We start from the raw sequence: 13,242 nt of genomic DNA on the forward strand, positions 1-13,242 counted from the left end.
GCACCCCCTTTCCCTTCTGCGTCTGCGCGGCCCGGTAAGTCGTTCGGGGCGGCCGATTCCACGGCGACCCGGCTCCGTCGAGGCCTCGTCGCCAAGACCCGGGAGGAGGAAGGGAGCCGGGAGCCTGGCCTTCCAAACAACGTTCGCAGGCCAAGGCACGGAAGGAATCCCAGGCAGGAAAAACCACTTCGGCCTTCGCTCCTGGTGTTTTGGACTCTTCCCCAACCCGTAGGCAGGCTGCTAGGCATTGTGGGAGTTGGAGTCCCAAACATACTATACTAATACACTATACACATAATAATCCGATGCAATACAATTTAATAATTACATTAAATTACATTAATAGTGCAATGTCGTACAGTACAATATAATCTGCTTATATTGTGCTGTACTAATGTACATACATAATGATAATATTCTGATGTAATACAATTTTATAGTAATACACTATTATAATTGTATATATTACATGTAATGTTACTAATAACATTGCAATATAGTCCTATAGTACAATATAATAATATATAATGCTTATATTGTGCTGTACTAATATAATATATTGTATATACATATAATGATAATATTCTGATACAATGTAATAATACACTTATAATTGTATATATTGCATGTAATGTTACTAATAATAGTGCAATATAGTCATGGTACAATATAATAATCTATAATGCTTATATTGTGCTGTACTAATATAATATACATATAATATTGATAATATTCTGATGTATTACAATATAATAATAATACACTATTATAATGATATATTTATATTACATGTAATGTTACTAATATTGCAACATAGTCATATAGTACAATATAATAATATATAATGCTTGTATTGTGCTGTACTAATAATATAATATATTGTATGTACAGTAGAGTCTCACTTATCCAACATAAACGGGCTGGCAGAACGTTGGATAATCGAATATGTTGGAAAGATTAAGGAAAAGCCTATTAAACATCAAAATAGGTTATGATTTTACAAATTAAGCACCAAGACATCATGTTATAGGTAGGAAGGCACCATCTGATCCCTCCTGAGAGATGGCCATTCATCCTCACTGTTATAATTAGTTCTATAGAGAAGTAAAGCTTTAGAGGCATAGAATCTTACATTTGGAAGGGATCCTGGAGGCCATCTAGTCCAACCCCAGTCTGCCAAGCTGGAAGGACACCATCAAAGCCCTCCCGACAGGTGAACATCCAGCCTGTCATAGAATTTTAGAGTTTGAAGGGGCCCCGAAGCCCATCGAGTCCAACCCCAGTCTGCCTGACTGGAAGGATACTATTAAAGCTCTCCTGACAGAAGGCCATCCAAAAAGCACTCTCTCCTGACGTTTCGCCCACATTACTGACAGGCATCCTCAGAGCTCGTGAGGTCTGTTGGAAACCAGGCAAGAGGGGTTTATTATCTATCTGTGGGATGATGTCCAGGGTGGGAGGAAGAAAGAACTCGTGCATGTTGGAGGCAAGCGTGAAGCATTCTCTCATGTTTCGCCCACAACCATGGAAGACCGCCTCGGAGGTCCAATATTACGGTAGAGTCTCACTTATCAAACATAAATGGCTGGCAGAATGTTGGATAAGCGAATATGTTGGATAATAAGGAGGGATTGAGGAAAAGCCTATTAAACATCAAATTACATTATGATTTTACAAATTAAGCACCAAATCACGTTATACAACAAATTTGACAGAAAAATTACTTCAATATGCAGTAATACTATGTAGTAATGACTGTATTTACAAATTTAGCACCAAAACATTGAAAACATTGACTACAGAAGCATTGACTACTAAAAGGTTGAGTGCGTTGGATAATCCAGAATGTTGGATAAGCAAATGTTGGATAAGTGAGACTGTAAGGTATTCTGCGCCCAGGCTGGTACATCCAATGCTCTGCTATGTTCCTTTTCTGCATTACAGGGGCGCTCTACTTTTCATATCTCTTTGTACCTTTTCTGCATTGCAGGGGCGCTCTTTGCTTTTCATACCTCTAGGTTCCAGTTTTTCAAAGCAGGGGCGCTCTTTACTTTTCATACCTCTATGTTGCTTTTCTGCATTGCAGGGGCGCTCTTTACTTTTTATACTTCTATGTTCCATTTCTGCATTGCAGGGGCGCTCTTGGCTTTTCATACTTCTATGTTTACTTTCAGCATTGCAGGAGCGCTCTTTACTTTTCATACCTCTATGTTCTATTTCTGCATTGCAGGGGCTCTCTTTCCTTTTCATACCTCTAGGTTCCATTTCATCAAAGCAGGGGCACTCTTTACTTTTCATACCTCTATGTTCTATTTCTGCATTGCAGGGGCGCTCTTTGCTTTTCATACCTCTATGTTTACTTTCTGCATTGCAGGAGCGCTCTTTACTTTTCATACTTCTATGTTCCATTTCTGCATTGCGGGGGTCTCTTTCCTTTTCATACTTCTATGTTCACTTTCTGCATTGCAGGAGCGCTCTTAACTTTTCATACCTCTATGTTCCATTTCCGCATTGCGGGGGGCGCTCTTTACTTTTCATACCTCTACGTTCTATTTCTGCATTGCGGGGGCGCTCTTTACTTTTCATACCTCTATGTTCCATTTCCGCATTGCGGGGGCGCTCTTTGCTTTTCATACCTCTATGTTCTATTTCCGCATTGCGGGGGCGCTCTTTACTTTTCATACCTCTATGTTCCATTTCCGCATTGCAGGAGCGCATTGCTTTTCTGCATTTCTGCAAAAGCATTTCCGCATTGCTTTTCTGCATTGCAGGGGCGCTCTTTACTTTTTATACTTCTATGTTCCATTTCTGCATTGCAGGGGCGCTCTTGGCTTTTCATACTTCTATGTTTACTTTCAGCATTGCAGGAGCGCTCTTTACTTTTCATACCTCTATGTTCTATTTCTGCATTGCAGGGGCTCTCTTTCCTTTTCATACCTCTAGGTTCCATTTCATCAAAGCAGGGGCACTCTTTACTTTTCATACCTCTATGTTCTATTTCTGCATTGCAGGGGCGCTCTTTGCTTTTCATACCTCTATGTTTACTTTCTGCATTGCAGGAGCGCTCTTTACTTTTCATACTTCTATGTTCCATTTCTGCATTGCGGGGGTCTCTTTCCTTTTCATACTTCTATGTTCACTTTCTGCATTGCAGGAGCGCTCTTAACTTTTCATACCTCTATGTTCCATTTCCGCATTGCGGGGGGCGCTCTTTACTTTTCATACCTCTACGTTCTATTTCTGCATTGCGGGGGCGCTCTTTACTTTTCATACCTCTATGTTCCATTTCCGCATTGCGGGGGCGCTCTTTGCTTTTCATACCTCTATGTTCTATTTCCGCATTGCGGGGGCGCTCTTTACTTTTCATACCTCTATGTTCCATTTCCGCATTGCAGGAGCGCTCTTAACTTTTCATACCTCTGTTCCATTTCCGAATTGCGGGGGCGCTCTTTACTTTTCACACTTCTATGTTCCATTTCTGCATTGCGGGGGTCTCTTTACTTTTCATACTTCTATGTTCACTTTCTGCATTGCAGGAGCGCTCTTTACTTTTCATACCTCTATGTTCCATTTCCGCATTGCGGGGGCGCTCTTCCCTTTTCATACCTCTATGTTTACTTTCTGCATTGCAGGGGCGCTCTTTACTTTTCATACCTCTATGTTCTATTTCCGCATTGCGGGGGCGCTCTTTACTTTTCATACCTCTATGTTTACTTTCTGCATTGCAGGAGCGCTCTTTACTTTTCATACCTCTATGTTCCATTTCCGCATTGCAGGAGCGCTCTTACCTTTTCATACCTCTATGTTCCATTTCCGAATTGCGGGGGCGCTCTTTACTTTTCATGCTTCTATGTTCACTTTCTGCATTGCAGGAGCGCTCTTAACTTTTCTGTTCTATTTCCGCATTGCGGGGGCGCTCTTTACTTTTCATACCTCTATGTTTACTTTCAGCATTGCAGGAGCGCTCTTTACTTTTCATACCTCTATGTTCCATTTCCGCATTGCAGGAGCGCTCTTACCTTTTCATACCTCTATGTTCCATTTCCGCATTGCGGGGGTCTCTTTACTTTTCATACTTCTATGTTCACTTTCTGCATTGCGGGGGCGCTCTTTACTTTTCATACCACTATGTTCCATTTCCGCATTGCGGGGGCGCTCTTTGCTTTTCATACCTCTATGTTCTATTTCCGCATTGCGGGGGCGCTCTTTACTTTTCATACCTCTATGTTCCATTTCCGCATTGCGGGGGGCGCTCTTTACTTTTCATACCTCTACGTTCTTTTTCTGCATTGCGGGGGCGCTCTTTACTTTTCATACCACTATGTTCCATTTCCGCATTGCGGGGGCGCTCTTTGCTTTTCATACCTCTATGTTTACTTTCAGCATTGCAGGAGCGCTCTTTACTTTTCATACCTCTATGTTCCATTTCTGCATTGCGGGGGGCGCTCTTTACTTTTCATACCTCTATGTTCCATTTCCGCATTGCGGGGGCGCTCTTTACTTTTCACACTTCTATGTTCCATTTCTGCATTGCGGGGGTCTCTTTACTTTTCATACTTCTATGTTCACTTTCTGCATTGCAGGAGCGCTCTTTACTTTTCATACCTCTATGTTCCATTTCCGCATTGCGGGGGCACTCTTCCCTTTTCATACCTCTATGTTCTATTTCTGCATTGCAGGGGCACTCTTCCCTTTTCATACCTCTATGTTCTATTTCTGCATTGCAGGGGCGCTCTTTACTTTTCATACCTCTATGTTTACTTTCTGCATTGCAGGAGCGCTCTTCACTTTTCATACCTCTATGTTCCATTTCCGCATTGCGGGGGCGCTCTTTACTTTTCATACCTCTATGTGCCATTTCCGCATTGCGGGGGCGCTCTTTACTTTTCATGCTTCTATGTTCCATATCCGCATTGCGGGGGCGCTCTTTACTTTTCGTACCTCTATGTTCACTTTCAGCATTGCAGGAGCGCTCTTTACTTTTCATACCTCTATGTTCCATTTCCGCATTGCGGGGGCGCTCTTTACTTTTCATACCTCTATGTGCCATTTCCGCATTGCGGGGGCGCTCTTTACTTTTCATGCTTCTATGTTCCATATCTGCGTTGCGGGGGCGCTCTTTCCTTTTCATACCTCTATGTTCAATTTCCGCATTGCGGGGGCGCTCTTTACTTTTCATACTTCTATGTTTACTTTCAGCATTGCAGGAGCGCTCTTTACTTTTCATACCTCTATGTTCCATTTCCGCATTGCGGGGGCGCTCTTTACTTTTCATACCTCTATGTTCCATTTCCGCATTGCGGGGGCGCTCTTTACTTTTCGTACCTCTATGTTCCTCCTATCCCTCCCTTTCCCGCCTCCGCTCTCTTCTCCCATTGGTTGTTGCTTGGGAGGTCCCGCCCCTTTAATATCAGAGATATATGGTATTCGAGCTTATTAATAATCGTTACGTATGATTATGTTGTTTGAATATTAGGTCCATGGATGTGTCAGGGTTGGCGACGGAAGGTACGGGTTGTGTGATGGACCTGCCGGGACTTGGGGGCGGGGCAAGGGGCGTGGCCTGGCGCGTGAGGGCCGGGGAAGGGAACAGCCAAGATGGCGGCCGGGGTGAGTGAGGCGAGCGAAGCGCCGCTGAGGAGAGCGTCAGGAAAAGGCCTTTAGATTATATTATAAATTGTGTTATTATTTCATATTATATTATTATCATACATATTATGTTACACCACGTTTATAATATATTATTTCTTTATTATTTCATATTATTATTATAGACATGATTTTGCATTATTATGTTGTTATTTTATATTATATTGTTTTTATTTTTATTATTTTGCATCCTGATATTATTTGGTTTTTATATTATTATCATTTTACATTATTATGTTATATTATTTTGTTCTTATTTGATATTATATTTATTTCATTTTATTATATTATTATGCATCATTATTATATTATTGTTATTTCATGTTATTATAATACAAAGTATTTTGCATTATTGTTGTTATTTTATATTATTATTATATTACTATTATTTTGCATCCTTATATTATTTCGATCTTATATTAATTTATATTATTATTATTGTTTTTGATCATTATTATATTATTTTGTTCTTATTTCATATTATATTATTATATTGCATCATTATTATATTATTCTGTTATTTCATATTATAATACACAGTATTTTGTATTATGTTGTTATTTTATTATTATTTTGCATCATTATTATATTATTTTGTTATTAGGTATTTCATATTATATTATATTATTATTTTACATCATTATTATACTATATTATTTATTGTTTCATATTATTATTACACACATGATTTTGCATCATATTTGAAAGGCTTTTTCTGCCTACCTTTCTTCTAGCAGATTATATTCTATTATATTTTCCCACCTCCCTTTCTTCCACACTATTATTATTATTATTATTATTATTATTATTATTAATGGCCTTTTCCGCCTGTCTTCCACCATATTATAATTATTATTAATCGCCATTTCCGCCAGCTTGTCTTCGACCATATTATATTATTGCTATTACTAATGGCTTTTTCTGCCTTTTTTCCACCATATTATTACTGGGTGATGATGATTATTATTATTCCACCATATTGTACTATTATTATCATTATTATTATTAATGGCCTTTTCCACTTGCCTTTCTTGCACCATATTATTATATTAACAACATTTTTATTATTAATGGCCTTTTCCGCCTGCCTTTTTTCCACATTATATTATTATTGTTGGCTTTTTCCGACTGCCTTTCTTCCACCATTTCGGATGAACGGATCTGAGCATATATATTTTTTAAAATGTATATACTGCAATTTTATATTGTATGTAATTGTTTTTAACTGATTTTATGTATTGTGGATTGTTTTTGTACAGGCACCTAATTGTGCCGGTGTTGTAAGCCCCCCTGAGTCCCTTCGGATGAGAAGGGCGGGATATAAATATTGGGAATAAATAAATATTATTGTTATTATTATTCTATTAAATCCCTTTTTTCTTGCCTCCTTGGGCAGCAGTGGCCCATGTACATGCTGGACTACGGCGGCCTCAATGTTCCGCTTCCGGGAGCCATGAATTATTCGGACCTCAGTTTCTGAACCAGAACCTCTGAACAAAAGAAAACAAAAGAAATAATGAACGGTGTGTAATTTTCATTTGTACAAAGTGTATATTATTCCAATATGTATTGATGCCTTTCAGTTTTTCCAATGATTTTTACACTATATTCCTGCTGCCAGGGCCTTTTTAAATAAAAAAAGAATAAGAAGGGTTGCCTTGCTCTGAAAAATCAAACCGTTTCCTGTTTTTTTTTTCTCTTTAAACGAACAAATACCGTTTTGTAATAAACAAAAATACAAAACAAGAGCCGGGCGAGCGAGCAAGGCTCAGTCGTAAATGCTCTTTTTAAATTGAATTATTATTATTAATAATAAAAGTGCTTTACAGTGATTATTTTGTTTTCGTGTGCGCGCAACCCAACAAAAGGCCCAACCCAGAACCCCGACCCCTTCCTTGGGTTCCGATCTGCTTTTGACGGTTGTAGGCAAACGGCGCCGGGGGGGAAAAAGGCTCATTTATGTCACTGGATTAGTCTGAATTAGTTGCACAAAGAGAACGCTTTTCGGACCACAACGCCCAGCATCCACAACTAAGGGTGTGTGACCCAAAAGACGGAAACTTTTTCCAAGTTCCAAAGAGGCCACAAGTGAATTTTCCCTCGTTTCTTCCGGCCAAAAATGGTCCCAAAAAGAAGAGCTGGAGACGGAGATAAGGAAAGTCAGCTTGGCCAGAAATAACAACGTTCCAGTTTTCTATCCAAAACCCCGACTCTCTGAAATGTATTGGTTGGGCAAATCCCACTTTTGTGTCTTTCTTCCCCTCCTCGTTTGTTTCTACTGCACAGGCCCAGGGTTTCACATCACATATAAAGTTACGGAAATATATGTATACATATATACATACATATAAATTGGCACTCTGGTTTCAGCTCTTTCGTATGTGTGCACACAGGTCCAGAGAGAACGTTTCAGGGCGTATCATTAGGAATGTCTTCCGGGAAGAACGCATGATTCAAAAGTACTGGTTATTATGATAGGAAGTAAATAATAATAATAGACGCATTTGCGACGCTGCGGTGGATCCTTCAACTTCATCGCCAACACCATCTGAACACGGTAGACACACACACACACACACACATATATATATATATATATATCGCTCTCTTGGCTTCACAATTGTCACACAACTCTGCTCACACTCAGTTGGTTCGCTTCCTTTCGCGATCGAAACATTGAATATTGATATTGTGATATCTACGGCATGGCGAGACCTTTCACTCTGACAATAGATATGGGTGAAACGTCAGGAGAGAATGCTTCTGGAACATGGCCATACAGCTTGGAAAATGCACAACAACCAATGATTCCGGCCATGGAAGCCTTCGACAACACACTGGGAGATGTAGTTCTCTAGGCCTGTCGCCTCCTCTGCCAAACGACATGCTATAGGACCCTGGGAGGTCTAGTTTTACAAGGGCCCGAACTAGAGAGTGCTGCTGCCATGCTGAACTGTTATTCCCAGTGGCCCTCAATGAAAACAGGCATGGTTTTGGGTCAGGAAGTTTCTCTTTGCTTGTAAAACTACTCTTGAAAACATGCCAATGTGAGTAGATCAATAGATACTGCTCCTGTGGGACGGTAACAGTGCTCCATGCAGTCATGCCAGTGGCTACATGACCTTGGAGGTGTCTACGGACAATGCTGGCTCTTCAGCTAAGAAATGGAGATGAGCACCAACCCCCAGAATCGGACACGACTGGAATTAACGTCAGGGGAAAACCTTTACCTTTAACCTAAATTGTATTTACATGTAATATTTATAATTATATTATAACGCAATATAATATAATACTAATAGTAATATAATAATAATAATTATATATTACATGTTTATTACTAAGAATAATACAGTATGATGGCATAGTGCTATATAGTAATATAGGAATGTGTTGTAGAAGTTCCATAGTGCATCACCCCCTATGAGAGAGCCATGGGACCACGGCAAACTGCAGATCCCGGAGGCCACAGCACCGGGCCACGGCAATGGGAAGGGGTGCCAAACCATCCCTACATTGCCCCGTCGCAGTGGGGTGAGTCAGTGGCATGATTGAGATGCCCTTGCAAAACTATAACTCCCAGTATTGCAGCCTTGAGCAATGGAGAAGCCTCTGTGCTGACACAATAATATTGATATTATTGCTCAAGGCTGCACTTCCCGATTGGGCCACGTGATGGCAGCAAAAGACTGCAGATGACAATCTCAAGGCAATATTGGGGAAAATATAACACTGAGGCTGCACTTCCCTAACTGACCATTTGATGGCAGCAGAGGGCCAATAATCACAATCCCAAGGCAAGTACAATATTCCTCTGTCCACAGGAGGGCGACAAACGGAAAAGCCATAGGGTTTAATTGGAATATCATTGATCTTTCTTTGATCCAGGGCACTCTTAATTAATATTAATACTACTAATAATAATCTTGGGAGGTAGAGGTTTGCAAGGCCTTTCATCCCCTCTGCCCAAGAGCCCTGCCAAACTACATCTCCCTCCATCCCATACAAACTCTGCAACAGCTCAATGCCATTGGAGCCTAGGAGATATAAACCCCCCTTGCTTAGTTTTCCAATAAGAATAAAATAATAAGATTGAAATAATAATAAAACTTTATTTCTAGACTGCCCTCTCTCCCCAGAGGATGCCTGCCATAGATGTGGGCGAAACGTCAGAAGAGAATGCTTCTGGAACTTGGCCAGACAGCCCGGAAAATGCACTACAACCCAGTGATTCTGGCCATGAAAGCCTTCAACAACACACTGGGAGATATAGTTCTCTTGTCCTTTCGCTTCCTCTGCCAAACGACATGCTATAGGACCATGGAAGGTCTAGTTTTACAAGGGTTCAAACCAGAGGTGCTGCTGCCATGCCAAACTGCAACTCCCAGGAGCCCACAACGTAGACAGTCATGGCTTTGGGTCAGGAAGTTGTTCTTTGCGGTCTAGGACCCATAGATTCCAATTCGACTCCTTCCAGTGATGAGGCTCCAGCATTCGTGGGTAGAAGAGGCGATAGGCAAAACTTCAACTCCCGGGATATTATTGTTGTTGTTGTTGTTGCTGCTGCTAGTAGCCGTAGTAACACTTGTTGCCTATGCCATCAGTTGGGGGGCCCTCCCCCCATCACCATCTGATGCTCTGGGGCCAATATACAACATAATATAGAATAATATATATATTGTCTATACATATAGTATTGATATTTATATTAGAATGTAATACAATGTAATACTAATGGTAATGTAATAATATTAATTATATATTACATGTGATATTACTAATAATAATACAGTATGATGTCTTAGTGCAATGTAGTAATATATAACGCTAATGTTGTTCTATGCTAATATAGAATATATTGTACGTACATATAATTTGTAAGCCACTCTGAAAGCAGGAAGCCAATATGAAAGGAAAAAAACCAAAAAATTATGGGTTCGATGCAGTAAATAAAACTCAAGGCTGCACTTCTCGAATATGCCACGTGATGGCAGCAAAGGATTGCAGATGAGAATCTCAAGGCAATTTTGGGGGGAAATATAACACTGAGGCTGCAATTCCCTAACTGACCATTTGATGGCAGCAGAGGGCTAAGAATCAGAATCTGAAGTCAAGTGCAATATTCTTCTGTCCACAGGAGGGCGACAAACGGAAAGACCATAAGGGTTTAATGGGGATCTCATTGATATTACTTTGAGCCATGGCTATCTTAAATAATACTAATATTACTAATAATAATCTAGGGAGTTAGAGGTTTGCAAGGCCTTTCGCCCCCTCTGCCCAAGAGTAATGGTGCCTTGCCAAACTACAGCTCCCACCATCCCATACAGCCTCTGCAACAGCTCAATGCTATGGGAACCTCAGTGATATAGTTCGCTAGGCCTTTCGCCTCCTCTGCCAAACTACCTGCTATAGGACCCAGGGAGGTCAAGTTTTACAAGGGCCCAAACCAGATAGTTCTGGTGCCATGCCAAACTGCAGCTCCCAGGAGCCCTCAATGTAGACAGGCATGGCTTTGGGTCAGGAAGTTTCTCTTTGCTTGTAAAACTACTCTTGAAAACATGCCAATGTGAGTAGATCAATAGGTATCGCTCTGGCGGGAAGGTAACGGTGCTCCATGCAGTCATGTCTGTGGCCACATGCCCTTGGAGGTGTCTATGGACAATACTGGCTCTTCGGCTGAGAAATGGAGATGAGCACCAAACCTCATAGTCGGTCACGAAAACCTTTACCTTTAACCTATATTGTATATACATATAATATTGATAATTATATTATAAAGTAATACAATATAATACAATATATTAATATATATTATAAATAATAATGCAGTGTGATGTTATAGTACAATATACTAATATATAATGCTAATGGTGTGCTTTGCTAATAATAAAATATATTGCACGTACATCTAATTTTAAGCCATTTTGAAAGCAGGAAGGCAGAATGAAAGGAAAATAGAAGGAAAAAGCCCCAAAAGTTATGGTTTCTAGGCAGCAAAGAAAAACTCAAATATTTATAAAAAGGAGAGTTAAAGTGCGATAACTGCTCACTATCCCAGGCCTGCGAGTCTACAGGAATTCCAGACAGGAAACAATAAGGGCCAGCTAACGCGTTCACAACAAAGGATTCCCCCAGGCAGCAATGCAGCCAGTCTTTGATGCTGCAAGGCCATTCAATGCTGATCAAGGCGGCCAATGGCAACATTCACACTGGCCTCCAAGACAAGAGTTCTTTCTCTCGCCCTGGACATTATTCCAGAGATAGATAAACCTCCCTTACTTAGTTTTACAACCTATGAGGATGCCTGCCATAAATGTGGGCAAAACGTCAGGAGAGAATGCTTTGGGAACATGGCCATAGTATTCTGCGGTTGCAAAGTTGCAGAGGTTGCATGGGATGGTGGGAGTTGTAGTTTGGCAAGGCACCAGCACTCTTGGGTAGAGGAGGGGAAAGGCCTTGCAAACCTCTCACTCCCAAGATTATTATTATTAATATTAGTATTATTTTAATCTGTTATAGCTCAAAGAAATATCAATTAATATTACATTAAGTCCTAATGGCTTTTCCGTTTGTCGCCCTCCTGTGGACAGAAGAATATTGCACTTGCCTTGAAACTGATTCTTTGCTCTCTGCTGCCATCAAATGGTCAGGTAGGGAAGTGCAGCACAAAGGCGCCTTCAACGCTCGAGGCTGCACTTCCCTCTCTGACCATTTGATGGCAGCAAAGAGCTGCGAATCAGAATCCCAAGGCAAGTGCAATATTCTTCTGTCCACAGGAGGGCGACAAAGAGAAAAGACATAAGGAATCCCATTGATATATCATTGAGCCATTTGGAAAATATAATTACATGACAATAGTAATAATAATAATAATAATAATAATAATAATAATAATAATAATAATAATAATAATAATAATAATAATAACAATAATATCCTGGGAGTTCGGGTTTTGCAAGGTCTTTTGCCTCCTCTGCCCAAGAGTGCCGGAGCCTTGTCAAACTACAGCTCCCATCATCCCAAAAAAAACTGCAACAGCTCAATGCCATTGGAGCCTAGGAGATATAAACCCCCCTTGCTTAGTTTTCCAATAAGAATAACATAAGAATGATAAAATTATAATAAAACTTTATTTCTAGACCGCCCTCTCTCGCCAGAGGATGCCTGCCATAGGTATGGGTGAAAAGTCAGGAGAGAATGCTTCTGGAACATGTAATAATTATTTTGCCTGTCGCTTTGGGTCAGCAAGTTGTTCTTTGCGGTCTAGGACCCACAGATTCCAATTCGACTACTTCCAATGATGAGGTTCCAGCATTCGTGGGTAGAAGAGGCGACAGGCAAACGATAACTCCCGGGATATGATTATTGTTGTTGTTGCTGTTAGTAGTAGTAATAATACCTGTCACCAATGCCATCAATTTTGTCACGATCAGCCCACGGGCCAGGGGACTACTCCTCCCAAGTTTCGGATTTTTTTGATCACCGGCCGAGTTTCTGCGAATTTTTTAATTTATTATTTGAAAAGTATTTTTTACGAGAAGGATGCAAAATAATAACAATATTATAATAATATAAAATAACATAATAATG

The 13,242-nt window shown here is 40.3% G+C and overlaps 1 non-coding gene across 1 annotated transcript; it reads left to right on the forward strand.

Moving 5' to 3' along the window:
- The first annotated feature begins 5,411 nt into the window (after positions 1 to 5,411).
- Positions 5,412 to 7,325, forward strand: LOC103282408 (uncharacterized). The gene is made up of 2 exons (XR_010000540.1): positions 5,412 to 5,610; positions 7,046 to 7,325. It is a non-coding gene; the product is annotated as an uncharacterized LOC103282408 (transcript).
- The last annotated feature ends 5,917 nt before the right edge of the window (positions 7,326 to 13,242 follow it).

The sequence above is a fragment of the Anolis carolinensis genome, unplaced genomic scaffold, assembly GCF_035594765.1.
Source record: "Anolis carolinensis isolate JA03-04 unplaced genomic scaffold, rAnoCar3.1.pri scaffold_9, whole genome shotgun sequence".
Lineage (NCBI taxonomy): Eukaryota > Metazoa > Chordata > Lepidosauria > Squamata > Dactyloidae > Anolis > Anolis carolinensis.